Source organism: Streptopelia decaocto (assembly GCF_964273445.1).
Source record: "Streptopelia decaocto genome assembly, chromosome: 1".
NCBI lineage: Eukaryota > Metazoa > Chordata > Aves > Columbiformes > Columbidae > Streptopelia > Streptopelia decaocto.
The window spans coordinates 197,488,919-197,514,461 of NC_138663.1; the positions used below are offsets into that span (position 1 = coordinate 197,488,919).

Sequence of the window (25,543 nt, forward strand, 5' to 3'; positions counted from 1 at the left end):
CAGTCACAGGAATCTTAAGTCCTGCTGTCAGCTGCTCCCACAGAGAGTGCACATTACGGGCGTGTTCACAAAACCATAGTCCTTTCATTACCGCATTTTGTCAAAATCGCGTAGCCTTGTGTAATTTGATTTTGCTAAGTTTTGCCAAGTAATTATCCTTTAAAGCAGGGTGTAAGAACATATGCAATAAAAACTAAATGAAACATCAATTATAAAGGTTGCAGGAATCACAGTTGTTAATATCCAGGTCAATTGACATTCAGTGTTGACTGTGTCCCTCTGGTAATGTGTTGTCAGCATGACTTCTATAATTACCACTTGTTAACGCTTCTGAGGAGAAGCTATCCCACAGAGGGGGAAAATGAGTATTAAGCAATACAGGATGAGTCCTACAGTCTCAGGTGATTACCAGAAGATGTGTACTTTCTTTTGTACAAATTGTATTTTATTGCTTAACTGGTAAATTCCAGTTATCAACCTCTCATAGTTTTTGCTGTTTTATCTATGGAGTGCTTACCAGCCACTTGCCAACTGCCTGAATATAGGAGAGGAATAATAGTAAGGAAGCTGGCAGCACTCACAGCATTTGATTGTTTATAAACTTAGCCAGGAACAACCAGAGTTGTGAGAATTCACTACTGTATTGCAATTCCCAAGTGTCTTTGTAGAGTGCTAATTCAGTATGCTCATTGGCTACCAAAGCATGCTTTCTTGCACATTGGACCTAAACCCCATCTCGAAATATAGGAGTGCATCTGTCTAATGAATCCTTTCTGAAGAAAAACTTCATGATGGTTTGTTCAGAGAATGGTTCTGGCTAGTGGACTTCAGCTTTGAACTAATATGGCAAATCTGAAGTTCCTTTGCTATGTACTCACTTGGAACGGTTGTGCAGCTACAAGATTATATATCTTGCATAAGGGATTCAAAGCATCTCTTAAAATCTGCAAGGTCTGTGTGGTGCTGATGTTTTTACTTCAGGAGTATAAGCCTGTGCTAGTGGCTCCTTTTCCAGCACACAAGTGTGGAGATTGCCTCTCATCATCTCACAGTGGCTACAAGGAAAGCCTACATCCTAGTCAAGTTGCTTTGTAGAACTAGGGTAGCACTAAAGGCAGGAATTTATCTCCAATTATGTCACGTCAAGGCCTTAGATGACTGATTCTGTGATGCAGATAGGTGTAGGACCCTGGAGTCCCTCCCTGATGGCAAGGGTTTCTATCCGTCTTTGAGTTTTTAGATGCACGTAAGGCATGGAGAAACTGTTGTTTGGGGCTTCTCTGGATGTGGAAAAGAGCCACTTAACAGGCAACTGCTGCAAGGACTTTGTTGGCTGGCAGGGGTGAATGCAGTGAGTATAGGCACCTCCAGGGTATGGTTATTGCTAAGCTCAGGTTTTGAATTTTCTTGCTTAAATTCCACCTACATCATGTTTTAGGTACATTTTGGTGATCTGTCTTTTCAGCCAGAAGTCGTTAGTTTTTCTAGTGGTCTTCACATGGTAAAGAGCATAAACAAATAGCCCATGTTTGGGATATACTGTTTCTAATATTTGTCATCTACATGCAGTAAGAATGCTTTTCTCTATTTTATTTGAAAATCGTCAAATGGCCATTATTTCCTGATGTTGTTGTGGCAGAGAGTATTATATGAATTTTACCTTTTATCTATATAGTCATAAGGTCTCTGGAGATCCCAAAGATACTGCTGATGAAGAGCATGTATTACCCTGACAGATAAACTACGTGAAATCAGTATTTCATGTGCTATGAATCTACCTGGCCAAAGTGTGCATGCCTTATCAAGTCTATCCGTGGTTTGTCAGTGTCTATTCTTTTGCTAATTCACCAGAAATATGGTAGCTCAGGGAGCTGGTTGTGCTGCCAGGTGCCATATTTTTCATTGGAATCCTTCTGTGAATCTTTGGTGACCATTTGATTATGAGACTAAACCTTGGGGTCTGTGGGTCTGTCCATTGAGATAGAGCTCCATGTCCCTTGAGATCGAATGGTGTGTCAGCGCTTAAATGTGAACACTAGAAAATAACCCTGCAGATTACAACAGCTGATGTATTAAAATGTTTTAACTAAAGCTACTTATATTTCACTTAAAGTATTTATTATATACAATCACTAAGGTGTTTTTGTTTGCTTGGTTGCTTTTGTTTGTTTTTTTCCAAACTGACTGGAAAATGATTGACATCATTTGCACATGCAGAAATGCTCCAGGAACATCTTGTGTGATGGTGATTAATGCAGGACAGTAATGCAGCTGATGTCCAAAAAAACCTGAAGTGTACCACCTTTTAAACATTACTGGAGAGTAACGCACTTACTGGTGTGATATGGCATGTAACTGTTGCTTGACAAGTAGTGTGATACCAAGGCATAGTTTTCCTCAAGTCTGATTTAGTGATAATGGTGATGTTATTGTATGTGTTGTTTGTAGGTCACGATTTCATGTGTTGCTTTCTGACTGCCTTTAAGTGTTGTAGTGGCTGGATAATAATAAGAAAACGAAACAACCCCCCCAGCATTTTAAGATAACTATTTATTTTATTTGTAGCTAAAACCATAATCTATCAAACTACTACTTTAGTTCAGTGGTGTTACTCCTGAGCCTTGATATATAACAGCAAATACTTATCTGTTCTCCCCCCCACCCCGATGATTTTTCAGCTAATTCATTAATTGTAAAATAACATGGTCACATGAAAAATCAGAATAACTGTCAGCGATCAACCCACCTGCCTTGATGTTGCGTCAATGAGTTCAGCAGTGCCGATTGGGTCATTCTGTTATGTTTAGGCTGAGACAGTATAGTGTGCTCCTATATTGAATTACCTGTAAATTGAAAAAAGCATTTGTAATACTGACCTGTCAATATTAACCAACTCTGTGAGCAAGCAGCAAGAGACCTGACACTTACTGATAAATTCGAGGCTTTGAGTGCTCTTGCTTAACGATGTGCATCGTCTCAGGTGGGTATGAATTCAGCACCCGGCTTTCTGAAGAACAGATTCACTGTGTCGGAGGCAGTGGCTGCACTGGTTGAAAAAGGGACTTCAGCAAAGTACCCTGGGCTCAGCAGCCGTGCCGAGTGGGGTCACACAGTCTTTTGGCTGTAAGTGGATGGAAGACTCTTGCTTTTTTTTTAATGATGTGGTGCAAACCGAAATTCTAATGGGATTTTGTGCTGAAAAAATCTTGCTTTTCTTTTGAATTTAGAACCCTTGGTAGGAAAAACACACTTCACGCTATCCACGGAATTTGTAATTAAATGATTTCCAAAGGTGAGGCTACTTTTAAAAAATTTAATAATTGTCTATTATAAATGATATTCAAGTATGTTCTTTCTTTTTAGTAGTCTTCTTCAATCTAGTCATCAAGTCTCACCTGTGATGCATCAAAAAAATACATTGCGACACACATGTCAGAAGATTGCCTCCTGAAATCCTAAAACGGGGATATGTGTGATGTTTGTGGTTTTTGTTTTGTTTTTCCTCTTGTGCAAGTAATTCATCGGCAAAGAGCTAGTTAAAAACAGGATGGAAAGTGCGTTTTATGCTCTAACCCCAAATCTGAGTGCTGGTGTGCAGTGGGATTTGAAAGTGATCGTAGTTGTATGTAAACTTCCATGCTGAAAAAAATGCTATTGAAGAACAGATTGTCAGTGTATGAAGCTACTGAGAATACACTAATTCAGTCAGGCATCTGGTTATATTACTTATTTATACTTTGAAATATTTTGCACTTTGAAAAAAAAAGTATTTTCTTGTACATGTAAGGAAGGATAATTATGCATTAAGATATCAATTAAAAAGTAAGTGAGGCACACAGATTATCAGATGAAAACAGGGGAAAGAAGTGTTGTGATGTGCATAACTGCCTTGAGGCGTAGATTATTCCTCTGTGTTTGTGGTTTCGAATCAAGTGCTTGTCAACATTTTCAACCCCAATACATACATTAATACCCTTTCTTTGTTAAATAATATGTTTAGTAGTTTCTTTTCTGCCTGCAATATAACAGTTTCTGCTATTGACATAACATTTTTATCTCCACCTTCAACTATCTTGCTTGAAATGACCTGTAAAATTATCTTCCAGACTCTTCATTAGACACAATCTCTTCAGGGAGTAACGTGCAGTGTGGCAGCTGTTTCAGATTGCGAGTCTCTTTGCTGTGTCCTCTGAAAATATGTTGCTGTAGTTTTGTTGATAGTAAAAGGTAGAACAGTTAGTAAGGAGGAGGTTCATTTCATTTTATAGCCTAGTGGATGGAACATTTTCCTATGAACTGGGACTGGTGGATCTACTTCCTGCTGGGCACAGGGATAAAAAATCATGTCTGGATCTCTCATGTCCTGTGTGGCTGGATTCAATCCACAAAGCCTTGGGTAAAAGAACATCACCATTATTACCAAGCTCCAGAAAATCCAGCTTTTAGTTCCCTCTGCATTTACTACATGTATCTAAAAGACAATGCTGCACTTTGAACTAAAGATTTGCTTAACCTTGAGTTCTTTTTTTTCCCTTTTTTTTTTTTTTTTACCCAAATGAAGAATAACAAATATTTTGGTTTTAATCAAAAGGAAATAGGTTTATTTCGGTATTTCAGCCTGACAGGTTACTGCCTCATCAGAAACGAACGCAAAAGAAACCTTAACTGTGTTGGTGATTTTTGTTTTTGTTTTTTGGATGAGACATTCAATAAAGGTTCCTTTTAAAAGAGCAGCAGGGCACCGGCTGGGGACAGAGGCTGGTTTGGGGTCTTGCCCGCACTCCACTCTGGCACGTCCCTGGAGCAGACTCAGCATTCTGCAGATGGAGTTTTCTACCAGGTCATTTTATACTTTGAAGCCATTTGAAAAAACAGTGAGTTTATGCAGAACCTGGTACACAGCCTGAAAATTACCCCTCAAAGGTTTTGAACCCCGTTTGTTCATTTTTGGTAAAGACTTGTGGGTTTTGTTGGTTTTAATTGTTGTGCACTCTTGTGTTCGCTGCATATGGTCACTAATTTAACAGTGGACTTCCCTCGGTCAGTTTCGTTACATGAGCGGTTGCCTGTGATAATACTTCATAATCTATTTTGCTTGGCCTATTGCAGGATTTCTATAGGTTTATTTATACCCATTCTTAAGAAAAGGTTATATTTGTGGGTCGCTTTTATGTGCTTACCAAACGAATCAAAGTCACCTCCCAGTGGGACCTAATTTTCTCAAACTGGAAGCTTTCCATGTAAATATAAGTCACTAAATTTGCAGCAGGGAGGTGGAATAGTGATTAAGAAATGCGTGGGATATGTATGGCACACCTTTCACTGTAAATGTTAATAACAAATGAGTTCTTTGTCAAACACCCGCCCAGCAGCGTTTGCCACTGCGGAAGCTGAAGGTTGTGACAAGTGGCTTCTTGAAGGCTTCCTGCCAACCATCAGTGTCCCAAAGGAAGGTGGCTTGGCATGGCGGGTCTGCCTCAGCAAGCTGTGTTTAGGCTTTCCAGCTCTGCAAGCATGAGCAAAAGAAAATTTTGGCAGTTAAACTGTATTCATCAAATTCTTTATGACTTGATTTCATACCTCAAACTGTGATGCAGTCCCAGGCAATGACTTAGCAAAGGGCTTCAATCTTAAAGTGCATAAAATGAGACTTACATTATATTTGTGCACACATCTGTGAATGTAGACACTCATGGAGTCTGCTCGATGGGAGGCTTAAAGGATTTGGTTGATAAGCAGTATTTAAATGTAAGTTTTGATAATTAATCGTGGACAAAAAGCTTAGCGATAATTAAATTACATGCAGTTTTTTTCTGGAATGGATTAAAATATTTATCTTGCGGTAGAATGGTTATTATTTGTCAAGCAGTGACAACTTAAATGCATAATCAGGTATACAGTTTTTAGCAAAATAGAAGTTATGGAATATAATGTGAAGATGACTAATTAAAGTCTGGGTTTGTCTTCTATATTAATTTCTATACAACTACATTTTTCATACCATTAGTACAATCAATGGACAGCATAGTTCTGTTGTCCTCCTCCAAACTAATATATCTAAATAAATGTTTGTCAATATTAAAAAAAAAAAAAAAAAAAGGCAAGCTTTGGCACTGGGAATTAAACATGAGATTTAGTACAAGAGACCCAAGGAAGTGGAGTGGCAGGGGAACTGCATACCCAGAATTGTCATTTCGGGTGTTCTCAAAGCTATGTGTGAAATGTGGATAGCTTGTTTTCTGCAAGAGTTGAATGTAATTTCCTTTTTTTTTAAAAAAAAATAAGTTACTGATTTGAACAAAATGGCAGTGTTGTGGATGTGGATTTACTGGGTGAAACCTTTGTTGTGGATATGCCACTTTCTTTTAATGTCAAATAGCAGTGATGAAGTAAGAATGACAAATAGTAATAATAGTAGTAATCACGAAGAAGTAGCTGTGACACCCATCTCTTTGCCCAAACATTCCTTCAGTAGTGCCCTTAGTCATACCAGTGTTAATTTGCTCCCTTATACATCATTAATTAAAACCAAAACCGACCTTGGCCACTGCCAGCTCAGGAGAACATATCTAGAGTTCTTTTCTGCCCATAGAAGTTGCTTAAGTACTGTTAGAGATGTCAGAATTTACCTTAATGAAGAGATTAAAGAATTGAGGGTTTTAAAAAATTATTTAGTATCTGTGAGGCTTTCCCATGCAGGTAGAAAGAAGGACCATGAACCAAAAGGTCACAGCTGATGCAAATTGCATTTAATAATACCCCAGAAAACAGAGTACAGATCACAAGGTCTATATGATGTAGTGCTAGCAATTTTGCAGAACATTCAGAATGGAGAATTTGTGTGAAACTTTGCTGCTTTGTTCCAAATCTTGAATGAAACGATGCATCTCTTTACAAATGGCTCCTCATATTCTTTTGAGTTAAACTCCTTTCAATGGACCAGGACTTTGCTGGAGAGCCTGGATGTTTAGCAGGTTCATATGACAAATTGACCTGAGTTGTAAGTGACCCACAGCAGCAGCCCTTCCTGACCACGTGTACAAACAGCTGTTCCAACAGACTTACACTTGGCTCAGTTGTGGTATGCACAGGAGACCTCATAGATTTCTGGTCAGGTGTTGGTTAATTGCTGCTAATAAGGGCAAACGACTATGGAGCCAGTTGAATTGTTGCTTTGAAAGGAGAGGACCTTGATTTCACCATTACACGTAGCGACCCACCGTGTGCAAGCAGGCACTGTCTGAATTGGAGCTGGACAGTAGCCTGAGACCAAGGAGGTCTCGAAAAGACTTTTCAGCCACAGCCATCCTGGTCCCTCCTGGAATGTTATTTTTGTGTATCCTGATCAGCTTGATTAGCAAAAAGGTATGTGCCCAGCAGACTGAAAGGGTGGACTACAGTGCTGGTTTGTTGCCTCCTGTTTTCTTCTGTTGACAGTGGTGTTAGTTCCAGTGGACACTTCACAGAATCACAGAGTGGTTGGGGCTGGAAGGGACCTCTGGAGATCATCTGGTCCAACACACCTGCTAAAGTAGGTTCACCTACAGCAGATTGCACAGGAATGTGTCCAGGCGCTCACTTGGTTGTGCTGATTTTCCTCCTGGCCCAGTCCAGGTTTCTCCTGTTGCGCACATTGACTGAATTTAGGAACAATGACTGATTGCTGCTTAGAAGCCTTTCAAAAGCAAAGATTCCCTCATCTTTGAGGAGTGATTTATGTTTTGTCTTCTGTAAGATTTTTTTCCTGTGGTGTACATTTTAGCTGTTCTAGACACTATTTTTCTCCCCTTTTTTAGAACAAGTAGCCAGGTCAGCCTGCTAAACTTTGTTACTCTTACTCTGTGTATACGTCTTGGGCCGGCCAAGTGGTAATAACCCAATACTCGGCACTTTGTGGGAGGCTTTCGAAGTGCTTTGCAAAGAGGCGCGTTGCCCGCAGTCCAGCTGTCAGCCTTCCAGACGCTTGGCAGCGGTGTTTTACATCCTGGATTCCATCCGTTAAACACCTCTACAGCTCCTGGCACGTCACAGGAGGATGTAACTGCGGTACCACCAGCCTGAAGCCGGGAAATGCTTTTAACTGAGGTGCAGCTTGTGGGAGGATGCTTTGGAAACCGGCATCGCAAAGCTCAGGAGCTCTGTGCCGTTGAGACTTGTGCCACCAATGTCACGATTACCATTTCTCTGCTAATCACAGCGGGGGAAAGTGCCCTCCCTTCCTTCCCCACGTGCCCACGCACACACCGAGTCACATGTAGCAGGAGGACGGTCACTAGTGGGGGCTGTGATGGGGACAGGGTCTGGTACGTCTGATCACTTAGCAGTGGCTCCCGCATCCGTCCCACATGAGACAACTGAGCTGGAGGGAGATGCGGGTGACTCGCAAGCCCCACCACACAGGGAGCTTAGTGCCTTCAAAGATCCAGATATCAGTAAAAGTGTGGGTTGTAGGTTTTTTTCATAAGCATTTGCAGTACGTTACAATGTTTATGGCCACATTCTGCAAGTTTCTAAATATGTTTAGTTACTTATGTGAGTCCAGAACCATTATATTGATTTTTTTGTTTGTTTGTTTAGTTTTGTGGTTTTTTTTTTTTTGGTAGTCCTTTCAGAAAACACAGGGAGCCTCTTAGACAATTGTTCCTAAACAAGTATTTTTCATGACTGAAGGCTATAAACCAATTTTTCCTTCTCTTTTGCAAAGCAATAGTTGTTTTTCTGTATTAGTTTAGTTCCACTCTGCTAATCTTTGTTTTTATGCATTATTTCCTTAAGCTAATTTAAAATTACTTTCAATTTTCAAGGTGTTTTTTTTTTTAAATTTATTAATGAAGTATCGCATGTACTAGAATTTTCTAGTCTATTATCCGCATTTTCTAAGTTGATTTGATTATGTATAAGTTGAAGATATATATTTTTTTTTCTTGCTGAATTTATTAATTTATAGTTAACTCCAGAAACCTACTATGACTCAAATATATTAAGTAGATAAAGATTTTGAAATAGTAATTTAAAGGCTATGGAAGTCTTATTTGGGGCACATGTGGAAGAGGAGCTCTTTTAGATGCTAATATAGATGTATGTAGTACTAGCGGTGCTTACTCAAGGGACATCCAGTGCTCTGCGAATGCTCAAGCTTCTCTCGGCTCTGACACAGAGGACGAATCCATATGCTCATGGATCTTCCTGCACCACATCCACTACCTGGGTTTTGCTTCCTCTGTCCTGGTGAGAACACATGGGCTAGGATGGTTGCTCAGAGGGTTCAAGCTCTGTATGAGATCAACATAACCTACTGTACCAGGGAGGTGAAATTAACTTGGGTGCAGTGGGATACTTGAGGCTATTTGCAGTAGAACTTCTAAAATTTCCACTGAGACATTTAAGTCCTGTTCTGACTAAATTATCTTGAAAAACCAGATGCAAGGAGCAGGCTGCTGGATGGCAGCAGTGTCTCTTCCTCTCTTCTACCTCTTCTTCTCCCCTCCCTTTAAGAACAAGTTTCCTATTAACTTCTCAAGACAGTTTCTGAAGACAGCTGCTTTTATAACTTTCTCAAGTGAGTCTTAGAATTTTACTTCTCCCCTTACAATGTACCATTTCATTCTACTGTCCCTCTGTAAGTGCAGAAATCTGAACTCAAAAATGCAACAACCGTTAACAAATTTGGATCGATGTGCAGTAACGCTAAAACCAGTTAATTAACTTCATTGCCGTGTGGTGGGGATGGGATGGAATTTTCCAAGGATACTAGATATTCTGTATGACCTCACTTGAGTATTCTTCAGGATCTTAAAACCACAAAACATGAAAATCACTGGAAATCTTGGGCTGCAGTCAGTGTCGCTGAGTCCTGTGGAGGCTGTGGGTCTGCAGCAGCCCCTTGCTGGCCAGGAAAGGCCGAGGTGTTACAGCAACATGGCAGATACAGAAAACAAGCAAAAATTAGTGGGAGAGGAACCTAAGTTTCTGAAGGTATGGAGTATATTATTTAAAACACTTTGTAGAGCACTGCTAAGAAAAAAGTCGGTGATAGCAGTATCTCCAAAGGCATGCAGAATGAGCACTGCCTGTGGTGCAACGCGGTGGAAGTTAATGTTATCCACTTTTCTTCAAAAAATAATTGTAATGGATTAAGTCAGAAAGCTATTGAATAATTCAGCAATATCTGATGTGAACGCTTTGGTAGGTAAACAGCAACTGAAGTGATAGTGAAATTTCAGCACTGCTTTGTATGATAAAATAATAATGATCTTACCTAACGAGCTGATATATAAAATATACTCTGGGATTTCTCACCCCACAGCCACTTCCAGGCTAAAATCAGTAACAGCATTTAATACATATCAAGAAGGGAAACTTAAAAAAGAATCTAGTCAGGGATTCACAGAGACAGCGAGGCTAATGCCTCTAGTCTTACAAAGCTGTCCAAGGATCTTTAGTGACCTGAGGTTTATGTGTTATTGATTTTTACATCAAATCTGAAAACCAGCAGAAATTTCCCTAGTTATCGGTGAGAGCATTGAGAATGCCTTAAAGGGAAAGAATATTCTTTGTGGATGAACCAGCTTCAGTTGCAGGATTTGTGACATATCCCCATGGATGAAGGAGGAAGGTGCTGGTATGGGGCAGTGGCACCGCTGGGTACCTGTGCACCCTTTCTGACCTCTGGCTGTGACAAGACTGGCTTACTCCCAGGATGCAAGTGTTGATATCTGCAGAGAGGGATATATATTAAAAAAATCCTCATTTTCATTAAAAACTTCACTTACAATCTGCAAAAGTATTAAATCTGATTATTTTAAAAATCATAGTGATATATTCCATAAGCATCATCATTTTGCAGGGTTTCGGTTCCTCTCTGCTGATTTTTCAGTTAGTTGGTATGGATTAACTAGTGTTGTTGGTGGTGATGTAACTTTGTCTCAGAATTTCTTACAATTAAGGCTGTTTACAAACATTCTGTGGTGTCAGATCACATTCTCCTGTCTTGAGTTACACACATAGCTCACCAACATAACCTTTAACCATAACCATAAATTTAAGGCTTCTGTGGCTGCATGCAGGCTGGTACAGACTGAAGTTAAGAATGTGCCTCAGTTGTAAACAAGATTTTTCTCTGCAATTATTTAAAATTGTAAAACATTAATTGTATGAAATTTACGTAAAGTCTACCTGGAAAACAGGAACATTTTCTGTTCAAGAATTAATGGAGGTCTTAATTTTCAATATCTTGATGACTTGAATGGTCATCCAAAATTGTTTTCCTCTATTCACAAATTATTTACATGTAGACGGGTTTTTGGCTGGCAACTGTCTCTGGAGTTTAAGGAGGGATCTTGCCCACTACTAATCATAGGGCAACATGCCATTTTCTCCTCAAGCCTGAAAGACACCAAAGATAAGTCTCATTTAGAGACACGAGAACCATTTTGGAGAACTGAAGTTGCAGGAGAGATGCAGCAGCAAAATGTGTCTTCTGAGTGAGAGGTAAATTCTGAACATTTATTACTTTTTCTGGAATAGTTTTAAAAAAATATATCAGTATTATATTGGGAGAGGGGTAAATATATCAGCATTGTGATAGCAGGAAGCAGTCAAGAGTGTTGCAACTTTATCAGCATAATATCCCACCTGTTTGCACTAGGTAAGCATATTTTTCTGTGATGCTTCTTGGGCACTTTGCTTTACTTATGGTGTTTGTCCTGAACGTCAGCAAAGGGTTGTAAGTGAAATGTGTTCAGTGATGCCCATGGCAGTATTTGCAGTAATGGGATGATACAGTTCAGCAGTACAGCCAACCAGACTTTGCCCGTAAGAATGACTTGAGACCTTCAGTTGTGAACTGTTAGCATCAGTGTAGTGAGCTGTTATCTCATCACTTAACTGTCCAATGGGAGACTGAAAATCAGATCCCATTGAAGTTCTGAACGAGTTAGCGTGATCCCATTTGGCACAACCTGGGAATCTCTTTATAGTCTTGGCTGAAGAGTGAAGCTTACCTCTTGTTCTGTTTAGTAACCCCTGAGCTCAAGACTGAGACACAAGGTAGAAGAGAAACAGAAAGCATCTATTGCTGCTATATGTACCTGAAATTATCAGTTCTGAGAATGTAAGAGGCAGTAAATACCAAATTATGACTGCTGAATACCTTACAAAAAAAAAAAAAAAGAGGGCAAGGTGCTAAAAATTATGTAACTGGAAGAGATGTTTCAAAGGAACATAGAAAATTAGGGATGTATAAAGTAAGAATGACTGTTTTGCTACCCGTCTCCAATCATCAGTCAATCTTTCTAAAAATTCAAGGTCAGTTCCAGAAAATTGCAAAGCCAACTGAAGCTTCTGTATATTTTCATGCCCTGGAACTGGATGTCCCAGAGTGGGAGAGGACTGTGAAACTATTTTCATGACACTTTTCATATGGAGCATATAGAGAAATGATAGACTAGTTTTATATCCCAGAGGTTATTTCTGTATGAGAGCATGACTCTCGGTTCCTCACTCTTCTTACTTACTGCTGCTCTAGAGAGTACATAGTATAACACTTACAAGGGGATCATGAGGAAAAAAAGCCTTGCAAGTTAACAAAAATTGTAAGTAAAACTCTGCAAGTGTGTGTTGTTTTTCATTCCTCCCCCCACCTTGTTCTGAGATGTCACCTTGTAGACTTGGCAAAACAGAACAATTTCATTTTTCCGATAGAGAATATATATGAACACTGTGTTCCCATTTTCCCAAGGCCATGTAAAAGTGAAAGCTGAGTAAGTTTGGAATTCCTGTTCATGTGAAACATTACTGGGTTTGTATCTGTGTTTGTGGTTAAAAAAGTTACAATTTTCTTTTTTTTTTTCCAAAGAATTCTTGACAACACTCTTCTCAGAAATATTCACCATTCACTTTTTGATCCAAAGTGTTTCAATATGTCTGAAATAAGATTGTTTAACTTCGGCTTGTTGAAGGCACCCTCAATCATACATGAGTCCATTCAGTACTGTCTGGTTTTGTTTTTCCCCTCTTTGCTGAGCTCTGTTTCCCGTGATGCACACGTGCTGGGACTCCCTCGGCAGGCAGCACCATTCTGCCTGTATCCACGTGAGCATGTTCAGCCGATGATGTTCCCTCAGGAGACCAGCCCAGGCAAGGCAATTGTGACCAAAACTAAAATTCTGTCTCCTTTCATTAGGAAAATGTAGTTAATTGTTCTGTGGAGCTGATGCAAAGTGGTACATTTCAGATGAGTTACAAAGCAGCCATAGGAATGCTCTCTTTTCCTCCACAATAGTAAGGTTTGGATCCAAGGAACCTTCTCCTCTTCATTTTAACGTATTTGGTTAAAATCTGGTAAGTGAAGTTAGAAAAGCAAGAAAAATTCATGCTTGAAAGCTGTTGCTTTTCAGAACCTATATTCACCACTGGATAAATGAAAAGGCCACTTTAATTCTAATTTCTCCTGGTTTAGTTTATTTCTCCAGCAGAAGAGTTTCCTTCCATCCCAAAGAACTGATCCTGTATGGGTCTTAACTCTGCTAGCGTACATGTCATTTCACACTGAAAATGCCTGGCATTGTTATTCTGCTTTGATTCACCAAATTCCCTGGTTGTTAGTGTTAAGTGATAAAGGATGATGTTTCTATGTAATTAAAAGTTTTAATTAAATAATAGTTATTCTCTAGAGTACATTGCAAACCTAGTATAATTTGATAATAAGTAGAACTTAGTAAGAACTGGTTTTCATTGGTATTTACCGTTGCACCATAATGTCAATGCACCGAAATCTGCATTTATGTGTCAGTTTGCATAAATACCCCATAGGAAGATTTCTCATTTCTTTGTTTCACCAGAGTGAATTATTTAGTTGCAAGGTACATTTGTGGGGTGTCGAAGACCGAGCTCCAGAACTTGTTTTCACTCGGGCAGAACAGAAATCTCAATCCCCAGTTGCTACCTCCCAGAAAAGTGTCACCAAGTTGGAACTGTTCTTCTGTCTGTTGCTCGGATTTCTTCTTGAGGATAACAGTCCTGAGGTTTTCTCAGCGTGTTTGGAAACTTTATTTTTCCACTGTGAAAGTGAACCTCTTGATTTCCATTTAGATCTAATAACAGTCTTTGTCAAGTGGCTGTAAAAGCCTCCCTCTGTTATTCTGTTATTATCACCTAACTGGACAGCTACAACAACTAATGATATTGTCAAATATAGTAGCTCAGGCATTTATTCTGTACTGTGGGATCAAAGCCAATGCAGCGTTCAGTGGATGCCAGGGCTTTTAACTCTTTTGAGTGCTGTGGAGCAGAGGGGGACAGAAGGTTCTTTAAGTGTTACAAATGTCGCAGGAAAATATCCTGCAATTATGAAGTAACAGTAACTGTTAAAGGTCTCATTTTATGTCTTTGATCTATCAAATCAGCTCTTTCACACTGCGACCTGTATTCAAATCGTTATTACATCTCAGGTCTGAGAAAGGCAAATGATCTTTTCCTGCTGGACTTGCATGTGTGACTTGCCACTAATTCTGTTTTCACTAAAAGTGTCCTTGAGGTTAGGATAGCAAGTACTTTTTTGTGCATAGCAGGGAACAATAAACATTGTCATTGTTTCTTTATTCTTATAAACTAATTACTTTTTAATAACAGTAATCATACTTATTAGAAGTAAACCAAAGTAATTACATTTTACGTTGTTTTCCTTTTTATGTAAGCACACATTGAAATGCTAAGCAGTTCTGCAGTGGCTCTTTATCCTGAAGTTATACACTGATATTTAGTGGGATTCTCCCTCTCTCTCTCTCTTTTTCTTTTTTTGGTGCAGAATGCATATTTCTTCAAGCTACTTTCCAGCAGATAGTGGGCAACATCAACTCTGCTCATTTCTTGTTTTCATTGAATTTGGTTTCATGCTTTATATCTGTTTTTAATTTTCTTGTGGGTAACAACACTTAGCTGTTCTTTTTGTTGAATGTGGCTTTGATTTTAAAGTACTTTCAAGGTAGATTTTATCATATTGCCTTGCTTCCTCCATTTAATTATTGATACATCACATTTACATAATGAAAATGGCTTCTTCCTAACATAGATGCAAGAAGAGTGTAGATAGGCACACTTCATTATTTTCCCACAAGCAGATGAGGAAAAAAAAAGTCTCCTGTGCTGGAACTAGAATTATCATGGAAATCTTTATTTAATCCAAGAAGGAAAAATTGAGTTAGATGTATTGTTTTCTCTGAACTTGTTAAAAACCAGAGTTCCTAGTTACTGTTACCATTTCATCATTGGTTGAGTTACTTTGAGCTTTTCCAGGAAATTTTCATTTTATAGAAATACTTGATTAGACTAACATTCGTATTAGCTGATGGACACATTTCATTGTCTTACAGAGTATAATGAATGAACACATGGATAAACATGTGAAGGTCCTTTATCGGTCAAATATGACTGCTAGAAAATCATACCTGCCATCTTTTTGGAATTCTATTTGATATATTATTGCATATCCATTTCATAGGAAACAATTATCTCTAGGTTAATTGCTGTCATTAGTACAGTTATATCCTCTTCTGCTTTTTTTGCAAAGCAGAGACAACTTATTGTCTGTTCTTCCTTGGGTGCTGAGCAGAACACGTAGGTGCCGCTTCTGCAGAAGTGACTCCTATGTCACCAAACCCTTGTCACTTGTCTAATTCCAACAGGTTTTCCTGTTGCTCTTTCCTTTTCAGACATTGAAAAGATCTCTAATGCTTCTCCTCTTACTCTGACTAGTCCTGAGATTGTTGGTTGACGTTTTCCTGATCGGTTGTTTACATGGCTTTCATTTCTTATCAGTCCCTTTCATCTGCAGTTGCATTCAATCATAACTTACCATATTAGTCTAGTTCTCTGTCGGTCACGTGAGACGTGTGTTCAGCATGGAGGATCCCTGTTGTTAAAGTCGATATTTTTCTCTTAACCTTGCTTTATTGGCATTTTTCTTCAGTTAAGAGCTCTCACCAAGATTAGTAAGAGATACACAAAGATAATACAAAGATATACAAAGAGATGTACAGAGAATGATATCTGGAAAGATATATTTTAAAAAAAGAATAGGATCTGAATTATATTTCAGCATGAAGAACTCTGAATGTATGGTCTATACTTAAAAATTGATGTTATTTGATGACATCTTAGTATTGCTGTGTTTCGTATCTGCAGTTCTCTGAGAAAATCAGACTCAATTGTCAATGGCAGTGATGAGCGGGCCAGCTTGATGTCAGCCACGTTTGATGTTAATAGTCAAATTTTCAAGAAATAGATAGAGACTGAATAGATCTCCTGAGGGTAAAGGAATTACTCAGTTTTTGGTTACAATCCAGAAGCTGACAAATCTGATTAAAGCACAGTTTATTCCTGTGTTGGAGTGTTAGTTCAGTGCTGACTGGAGGGCACGCTGATCTGCCGTGTCCCGGTTTCAGACTCACCGGTTTGTGTCATACGCTATAGGTTTTATGGGTAAACCATGCAGGTGTATGTCCCCTCATTCCATTAATAAAGGTTTACAAAAATAAAGTATTATATTTAGAGTTCTTACCTTTGGCAGCATTTCCCTGGCCAAGTAGCATGGGAAGCAGCTGTCTGAAATGCCATCTCGTTGGGGCATTTTACATGACTTTTATCATCTTTATCCTAGTCCTCTCCAGCTCTTGTGTTGGAGAGGAGTTTTGTGTTTCTTTGACCTTTTTGCTGATATCATACCCTGTTGCCTCGACCTATAACTCTGCATAATAAACTGTGCTAAAGGTAAGGGTGAAAATTGTGTCTGACTCATGCCAGAAGTAATTTACTCCACTAGGAGAACAGGGAAAAGGAGGAAAAGGAAATGTTGTGAGTTCAGTCTGAATTCTTTGCCAGTGTTTTGCCCTGTGCTTGAATCTTCCCGTGCATTTCCTGGATTGCTGTATTACAATTGGATTTAGATGCATTCAATGACTGGCATGAGCTCATTAAATTGTACTGTGTGACGCATGTTTGTTTTCTGTCCTTCTACAAATGTATATATAAAATATCCATACTCCCATACAGGTTCCCTTTTTTCTCCTTTTTGAAAACAGATGAGAGTAAATGGAATCAGAGGAAATCGCCCCTTGTCATTAAATGATCAAGGCAGTGAGAGCTCAGCAGAGCTGTTGGCAGCACTGGCACAGGCTCATGTTCTCCTGTCAGACGAGCATCATGTTCCTCCTCGTCTGCTGAAGAGTTCTGTGAGTAGATGGTGGCTGGACCTTACATGGGCATGAATTCTGTGGAGGCAGTCAGGAGTTTCTTCTCCCTCCCCATCACATGTCACCCCCGAGGGGCATTGCAGCTCCTGAGCTAAGGAGCTGTGTGGCATTGCTGCCAACAGACCTCTGGGGTTACTGAAAGATGCAGAGAGGGGCAGGGAGAAGATATAATCATAGAATCATTTTGGTTGGAAGAGACCCTTAAGATCATCAAGTCTAAGCATTATCTAAATCTAACACTAAACTATGTCCCTAAGAACATCATCTAAATGGCTTTTAAACACCTCCAGGGATGGTGACTCCACCACTGCCCTGGGCAGCCTGTTCCAATGCCTGACAACCCTTTCCAGGAAGAATTTTTTCCTAATATCCAATCTGAACATTCCCTGGTGCAACTTGAGGCCATTTCCTCTCATCCTATCACTTGTTATTTGGGAGAAGAGACCAAAACCCTCCATGCTACAACCTCCTTTCTGGTAGTTGCAGACAGTGATAAGGTCTCCCCTCAGCCTCCTTTTCTCCAGGCTGAACAGCCCCAGCTCCCTCAGCTGCTCCTCATCAGACTTGTGCTCCAGACCCCTCACCGGCTTCATTGCCCTTGTCTGAACTCTCTCCAGCACCTCAATGTCTTTCCTGTAGATAGGGGCCCAAAACTGAACACATGATTCAAGGTGGGGCCTCACCAGTGCTGAGTACAATATGAATAATCACTTCTCTAGTCCTGCTGGCCACACTATTCCTGATACAAGCCAGGATGCTGTTGGCCTTTCTGGCCACCTGGGCACACTGCTGGTTCATGTTCAGCTGCTGTCAATCAACACCCCTAGATCCTTTTCCACCAGGCACTTTCCAGCCTCTCTTCCCTGAGCCTGTAGCCCTGCCTGGGGTCGTTGCGACCCAAGTGCAGGACCCAGCACTTGGCCTTGTTAAATCTCGTAGGATCATGTCTGTCTCCTACAGGTACATCAAAGGGGTGGCTGAGGTAGCCAGCCTTGTGGGATGCAGAGTGAGGGATATTTTGTACCTTGCACTTGTTTTATCTGAGTGAATTTTTGAAATGTGGTTAGCTACCACATGCCAGTTCATAACTTTTAAATGCAAATTACCATCATTTAAAGGCTTGGAGTTTGAGTAGGAGTTTAGGGAGTGTCAGCTTGGCCTAACATCACACCTTTTAAACGAAAGCCTACAGAAGGTCTGAAGCAAAAGTCTTTTCAGTGCCTGAGCATCCCCTTGTTATTGCAGTAATAAGGGTAAGTGCCGTGCTCTTGCATTTGGCAAGTGATTGCAAATATAAGCAAAGCAGTTGAGTCAGAGTATGGCATTTTCAAACAAAGCACTACAGAGCTAAAGACACAAATATTTACTGCTTGAGCCTTAATCCATTGTCTGGAAAGGAGAAGACTCTTGGGTTTTCATGTTGACCAGGCATAAAGCTGGGAAGGGAAAAGCTAGAGTCCTAGCCAGTGTTGTCACAGACAGGTCTTGTTCATAAGCCTGAAATCAGTTTTGTTTCTCCTGTTTGAGTGTGTACTGGCTAATATTTTCATACTTTATTGCAGCTGCCAAACACAAAATGATGTCTGTTCAACTCCCCAGGTTATTGTGGCTGGGAAAAGATAGTGCTCTGTAGAGCTCACCTGCTCCTGGTAGGTCGTGATGACAATAAGGAGAGCAGTTAAATACTGTTTGTTGTTTACTCTGCACTGGTGCGGCCCCAACTGGAGCACAGGATAAAAAGGATATAAAGCTAATGGAGAGCGTCCAGAGGAGGGCCACGAAATTGGTGAAGGGTTTGGAGGGGAAGTCACTTGGTTTGTTCAGCCTGAAGGAGACTGAGGGGAGACCTCATGGCGGCTACAACTTCCTCACAAGGGGTGGAGGAGGGGCAGGTGCTGATCTCTTCTCTGGTGACCAATGACAGAACCCAAGGGAATGGCAGGAAGATGTGCCAGGGGAGGTTTAGGTTGGACATTAGGAAGAGGTTCTTCACCCAGAGGATGGTGGAGCACTGGAACAGGCTCCCCAGGGAGGTGTCACGGCCCCAAGCCTGACAGTGTTCAAGAAGAGACTGGACAACACCCTCAGACACATGGTGTGAAATGTGGGGTTGTCCTATCATAGAATCATTTCAGTTGGAAGATACCCTCAGGATCATTGAGTCCAACCATAACCTAACTCTAGCACTAAACCATGTCCCTAAAGAGCCTCGGACTTGGTGATTCTTGTGGGTCCCTTCCAACTCAGGACATTATATGATTCTAAATATTGGACAATAAATGTATATTGAAGAGGTTGACAACTGAAGCATGAGAGATGCAGCTTGTGAACTTTTTAAAGAGAAATGTAGCAAATGTAGGACTGCAGTACTTACGATACAATGCAGCAGAATGCCATAGAGTCCAGATTGAGAAAAGCAACTGTAGCTTTATAGTGCAAATGTTAAAATGGAGGGTGCCACAGTAGTCCATCTGGTTTGGATGGTTTCTGTGTTGTTCTTAATCACAGATGCCAGCCAGAGAGATTTTACTGTTTGGGGAGACACCAAAATTTAAGTTCCAGTATTTAACACTGGTGAACAGTGTTCATGTAAGTTAGATGGATAGGTAAGCAAAGAGGTATTATACATATATTGAACCAACTGTTTCCATGTGGGGGTTTTACAAAGCTTTAAAAGGGACTATATGAAGGCTTTAAAGAACTTGCCAGTTTTGCAAATTTAAAAGTGGATAAAAACACTTATGAGTTAGTTTGCCTAGACAGAGACTGATTGATGGATGATTTGGCATAGATGAGCAATAGGACTTTATCTGCTAAGAGGTTCTATCAACTGTAAGATATTAAAATGAGAATTAATTTACCAGGGATGCTTTTTGTTTTTGTTACCCGAGACTATTTAAACATGGCAGCACTGAGTTGTGGTGTTAACTGACAGCAGAGTCAGTAGAAACAATCACAAGATTCCATCCCTGGTTGATGAACAAGAATTTGAAAATCAGGAATGCTGAGTACAGGGAAAAATCGACCACTCATTTAGTTTAGAAGAGCAAATGAGAATACTTAAGCACTAAAAAGCAAACCTAAATATATCTGAGGAAGTGTTTGAAAATGTAGAGTGCATCTTGGCTGCAGTCAAGTTGTTGAATTATCTACTGCCAGAGGTTCAGCTTTTCTTACAGAAGACAGTAAAGATGGGAGCAACAGTGCTGTAGTTTAATGGCTCTCCTGAAGTAGCTCTGAAATTTGTGTTTTATGTTACACAGAAGTAAGTTACACCTTGATTTAGCCATCTAGCATCTGTCCAGTTTAGTTATTGCAGGTGAAATGGATTTGACCAAGTATTCCTGTACTTATGCAAGACCTCCTTTACTGGTGATAAAATATGTGATATGTTTTCTGCACTACTCCAGATATTTACCAGTGGTCGTTGTGTACTCTGAAAGTCTGAGTAGGTTCCTGTTTACCTGGATGACTTTCATTCTTACTGATTCATCTGCCATGTGTGTGTGTATGCATTGTGGGAAGTGTTTTGTTTTGATTTGAGAACCTTAAGAATTTGCTTTTTTAGCAATTAAGTATGACTGTATGATTTGTAACTTGCAAAACTGCAAAAAATAACTGCACTGTGATCCACTTTGATGACAGTTCAGACATCTTCATGGTTATCTCCACAGTTCCTATCAATTTACAGAAACAATTCCTGAGGATAATGGTACAGGCAATGTCATAAGTGCAAGTAAATGAGACACGGATAAATATTGTGGTGATAATGGGAGCTTTATGTATGTCAGCATAACCAGAGAATGATCAGTGGTTTTCTAACTGCTTACACCACCTGGAGATCACCCTTGTTTTTGACATTGATTAAGGGAAGGTAGCAGTGTTTGAAAAAAATTTATATGGATGGACAACACTAAAAAAATTGTATTTGAAAAACAAATTATTAAGAATGTAAAGCCATTTTTTCTTGTATATAAAGCCTCTCAAATAGTATGCTTGTTTTAGAATTACAAAGATTAGTCTTTCTGATTATGTATGTTCATTTCATAACATCGCTTTAGAAGAAGAAACGTATTGACAGTTCTAACTACTGTGAAAATAAATGCCATTGATTATTTCTATCTGATATAATTGGATTTATGACATTTCCAATTTTGAGAGTTACAGATGAATTTGCTAAAGTGAGCCTCAAGGTTTGATGACATTGCATGTGTCTGATCACAGCAGTATTTTTTATATGCATTCTGTCAAAATTTATACTAAATCTGAAAATTATGTATACTGATGTGTCAGGACCTCACTAGTCAGCTATATTTTTTTCAGTTACAAGTGTAATACCTTCAAGGAAATTTAATGGTGAACTTCAAGTGTGAGCTGAAACTTTATTTTGAAGTTACATCTCAAGATGTATATTACACTTACAAGCTGTGAGCTTTCGTTAAGTATTTCTATACTGTGAGTTCATCTAATTTTGATTTTCAGGGTTTCTGAACCAGGTAAATAACATTTTATTCATTTCAAGAATAAATGAAGTTTTTCAACTTGGGGCAAATTGTTACTCTTGACATCTTTATCCTCAGGTGAATTTAGTCAGGCAGATATTATCTATGCTTTCTTTATTCTAAAATCTACATTTCAGTATGACCAAAGTTCTTGTTTAGGCCCTGAGGGTGTAATCTCAGTTAATGAAATAATTAGAAATGGAACAGTTAATTATATGCTGTGTGGAAGTATCTTTCCACATAGGGCATATGTTTGAAGTCTGCAGTATTTACTGCACATTGCAGAGAAAGTGAGGCAACTTTCAATTAAAATGGATCCTACTTTTTACTCACAAGACTGATTCTGATCCTGGTATTTCCATTGGGAAGACCCAGACCCAACATACAGCTCTACTCAGTGTAATACCAGGGGAAAAGTTTTGTTCATTCCCCACTTAGGATGTCAGGTACAGTATTTCTAATTGAGCTTCTTGGAAAGCATCAGAAATACAATTGACATTTCAGGGACTTTGGGTTCAGAAGAGGCAGAGACCCGACAGAATTCTGAGGTTGGTGGCCCCATTGGCCATTGCCTGGGAGAGGCCTGAGAATGGAGTCAGGGTGGGAATGTCCTCGGGGCATGAAACTTGGCAGATTTGTGACAGTTGTCAGATAACTTGACTATGAGCAAAGGTGATAGAGAGTTAAGTGGATATGACCATATTAATTATATCATTTTGGAACTACTCAAAGATGCTGTAGTGCCACATTGAGGAGTCCTCAAAAAATTCTTAAAAGAGTGACACATATTCAGACTGAAAATACCAGAGTGATAGTGGTTTAAATGGCAATATGTTAATAATTAGCAGAGCTAAATTGTTGTAAAACCAATCATGGGTGTCTTCAAAGTGCAGTTCTCTGATTTGAGCTTTCATCATCACTAGGCATGACCTTTGTCATCACTTTCCTTAAAAACAGCAGCTTGCAATGTGTTGTATGTAATATACTTGGTCATTGATATAATTAATTTGACCACTGGAGTTAATCACTAGAGAGAAAGTAATTTTTAGTGCACAGTTTTCATCAACGTAAATGTAAAACTCTAAGATCTCTAAACCAGCGCAGAGCTGTGCCCCGGGGGTTTCTGGTTCTCTGTTAGTTCCACTGGGAGCGCGTGCTCTGGCTCAGGTGCCCCCTTCCATGTGGTGCTTACTATGTCTATGTTATTTAGGTAAATATAGAGATGCAAAGCACAGCCTATGTCAGTGGTGGTGTAACACTCAAATATATACATTATTTGTGTTTAAATTAATCTTTCAGGCAAATTAACTTCCGTGCATTTATTCCTACTTCACAATAGAAAGTCTCTGGAATGCATTTTCATATGGGTATTGAAATGTCAAAGGGTCATGTAGAACACCCAGCTAGGGAGCCCATTAAAATTAGAAGCTCTTTCATCTTGAAACAAGCTTGAACATCTTATGTATGTTCAACAAGTAGAACAAGTCCTATGAGAGTGTCAGCTCTGCCATTTTTTCCTGCATTGTGTCAGTTAAATTGGACATACAGAGCAGTGTCAGTTCCAAAATAAACCCTTCATAGCCTTTTTTATATACTTTTATTTTTTATATAATTCTGTTTTGATTGTGAATCTTTGCTGACTAAAATAGTCCTTTTTTTTTTTTTTATACTATGGATTGTGTCTTGGTTCCTTGCTTTCTATCAATATGCTTTTGCAATGATCTCTGGAATATCCTATTCTTCAGGCACCTTCAAGCCTTTCATTTTCCCCCCATGCTTTCTGCTTCTGTTTTCTCTTTCTGTGTTTGTCTTTTCTTAGCAAACTATCACTTCCATTTCTACTACTTTCCTCTCACGTATCCAGAAATGCCTGTGGTTTGGTTAAGATGATCTCTTAACCTTTTTATCTTCCATGATAGAAAATTGTATATTTGTCCCCATAATATTTTTTTAAACATGTCCTAATTCTCATTAACTCCTTTGCCTTTTAGATATTTTTTCCAAGATCTTATTTACTGCTTACTGAAATGTATCATGCTGTAATCCACTATTTTGATTTTGCCATTGTATTTCCTTCTTGTATTATAATAATTTCCCTTATTGACAAGGCTTTCATTTTCCCACCTAGGCAATTTGATCTAAAATACATAAAGTTAATTTCCTGTTGCTCTGCAACTGTTTTGTAAGCAAAAAACTAGATAGGTGACTGAAATCAATCTCTGAAATATGATCGATAAAAAATAAACTACATTTCAGTTAGATACAAGCTCAGAAGAAGAGTTATAAGGCTGTCACTTAAAAGGAAATTTCATGTTGGTAGAGTTGATTCAAAACATGTTATGAAAGGAATAGGGAAAATATTACAATCATTTTTTCCAAGGCTAACTGAAGCTTTCAGTTTCTAAAGGCAATCTTTCCGTTGCCATTTTTGGTTTTGATAGCTCTATCAAACAGAGGTAGTATTTCATGACTGCTGAGTGGTAGATGTACTAACCCTGTTCTAAGAACAGTACACCAAGTTTTAGAAAAAATATTGAAGGAAATAAAAATTAGACAAAATTAAATAAAATACATTGTAGGCTAATACAAGATTAATTATATATCAATAGGAAGGACAATAGAGTGAATTTTCAAGAACTCAATAAAGCATTTGATATAATATTGCGTAGGACATTTTTTCTTAAGTGTAAAAAGATATTTGTAGTTGAAGGAATTGGTTGAATGGAAGGCAATAGGGTGTTGATTTGTGGTTTCTGAATGCCTCGTTTTTACAGTTTTTCTTGATATAACTCCTTGCCTAGTCCAAGGGAATACTTATTCCTTTCGTCTTTCCAGTATTGCCAATCTGAAAAGTTTTTTATATTGTGAAATTCTTTCCTGGTTGAGTATAAACAACCTAGTTCCTTCTGTCTTTTCTCGAGCTCTTTTTCTGACCTCTGATAATTTATTACCACACATTTGCCTGTGATGGTTGGGTCCCTATTCATTCATTTGCAAAAGAAGTTGCCTTTCAGAAACAGTTCCTGTTTCTTACGTTTTTGCTTCCAAAATATGGTTATTTATTAATTTTCTCAGTAGAAAGAGAGGCTACCTCTATAATGATAAATGAAACGGCTTTTGGAAATGTTCCTGGGTGGTGGAATGAAGTCATCTGTACTATAACATTGTTCATGCTCCCCAAATCATAGAAGAGTGTAGGTTGAAAGGAACCTGTGCAGGCCATTTAGACCAAATGCTCGGAGAAGGTCCAACTATATCATGCTGCACTTGGCATTGTTCAGCTGGATTTGAACAGTTTTGGTTTTCAGCAGTGGAGATTCCACAAATCATCTGGCCAACCTGTGCCACAGGGAAGAACTCTTTTTGTACACCAAATCTGAATTCCCTGTGTTGCAATTTCTGCCTGTTGCATCTTGTCCTTTCACTGTGCACTTCTGAAATTAGTCTGGCTCAGTTATATTTATATCCTTCTGGTAGGTATTTGTAGACAGCAGTAAGATCTCTATCTCAGCTTTCTCATCTTCAGGCTGACCAAGCCCAGTTTCTCAACCTTTGCTTTCATTTCTTGTTCTGGAGCACCCTTGAGTATTTGCTGGACTCATCACAGTATGTCTATGTCTTTTTTTTGTCCTGGGGAGTCCAGAACTGGACACAGCATTCCAGATGTGCCCAACAGAACCTCACCAGTGCCCAGTAAAGGGGAAGGATCACTTGACCTGCTGGTAGCACTCCTGCTGTCACAGCGCAGGGGACATTTGATTGCCTTTGCCACAAGGGCACACTGCTGAGTTC

General features: G+C 39.2%; 1 protein-coding gene across 1 annotated transcript in view; it reads left to right on the forward strand.

The window, feature by feature from the left end:
* The window catches only part of TRPC6 (transient receptor potential cation channel subfamily C member 6), a gene marked incomplete at its 5' end in the record, with an annotated part of 97,465 nt that overhangs the window by 661 nt on the left and 71,261 nt on the right, over window positions 1-25,543 (forward strand). The window lies entirely within an intron of this gene.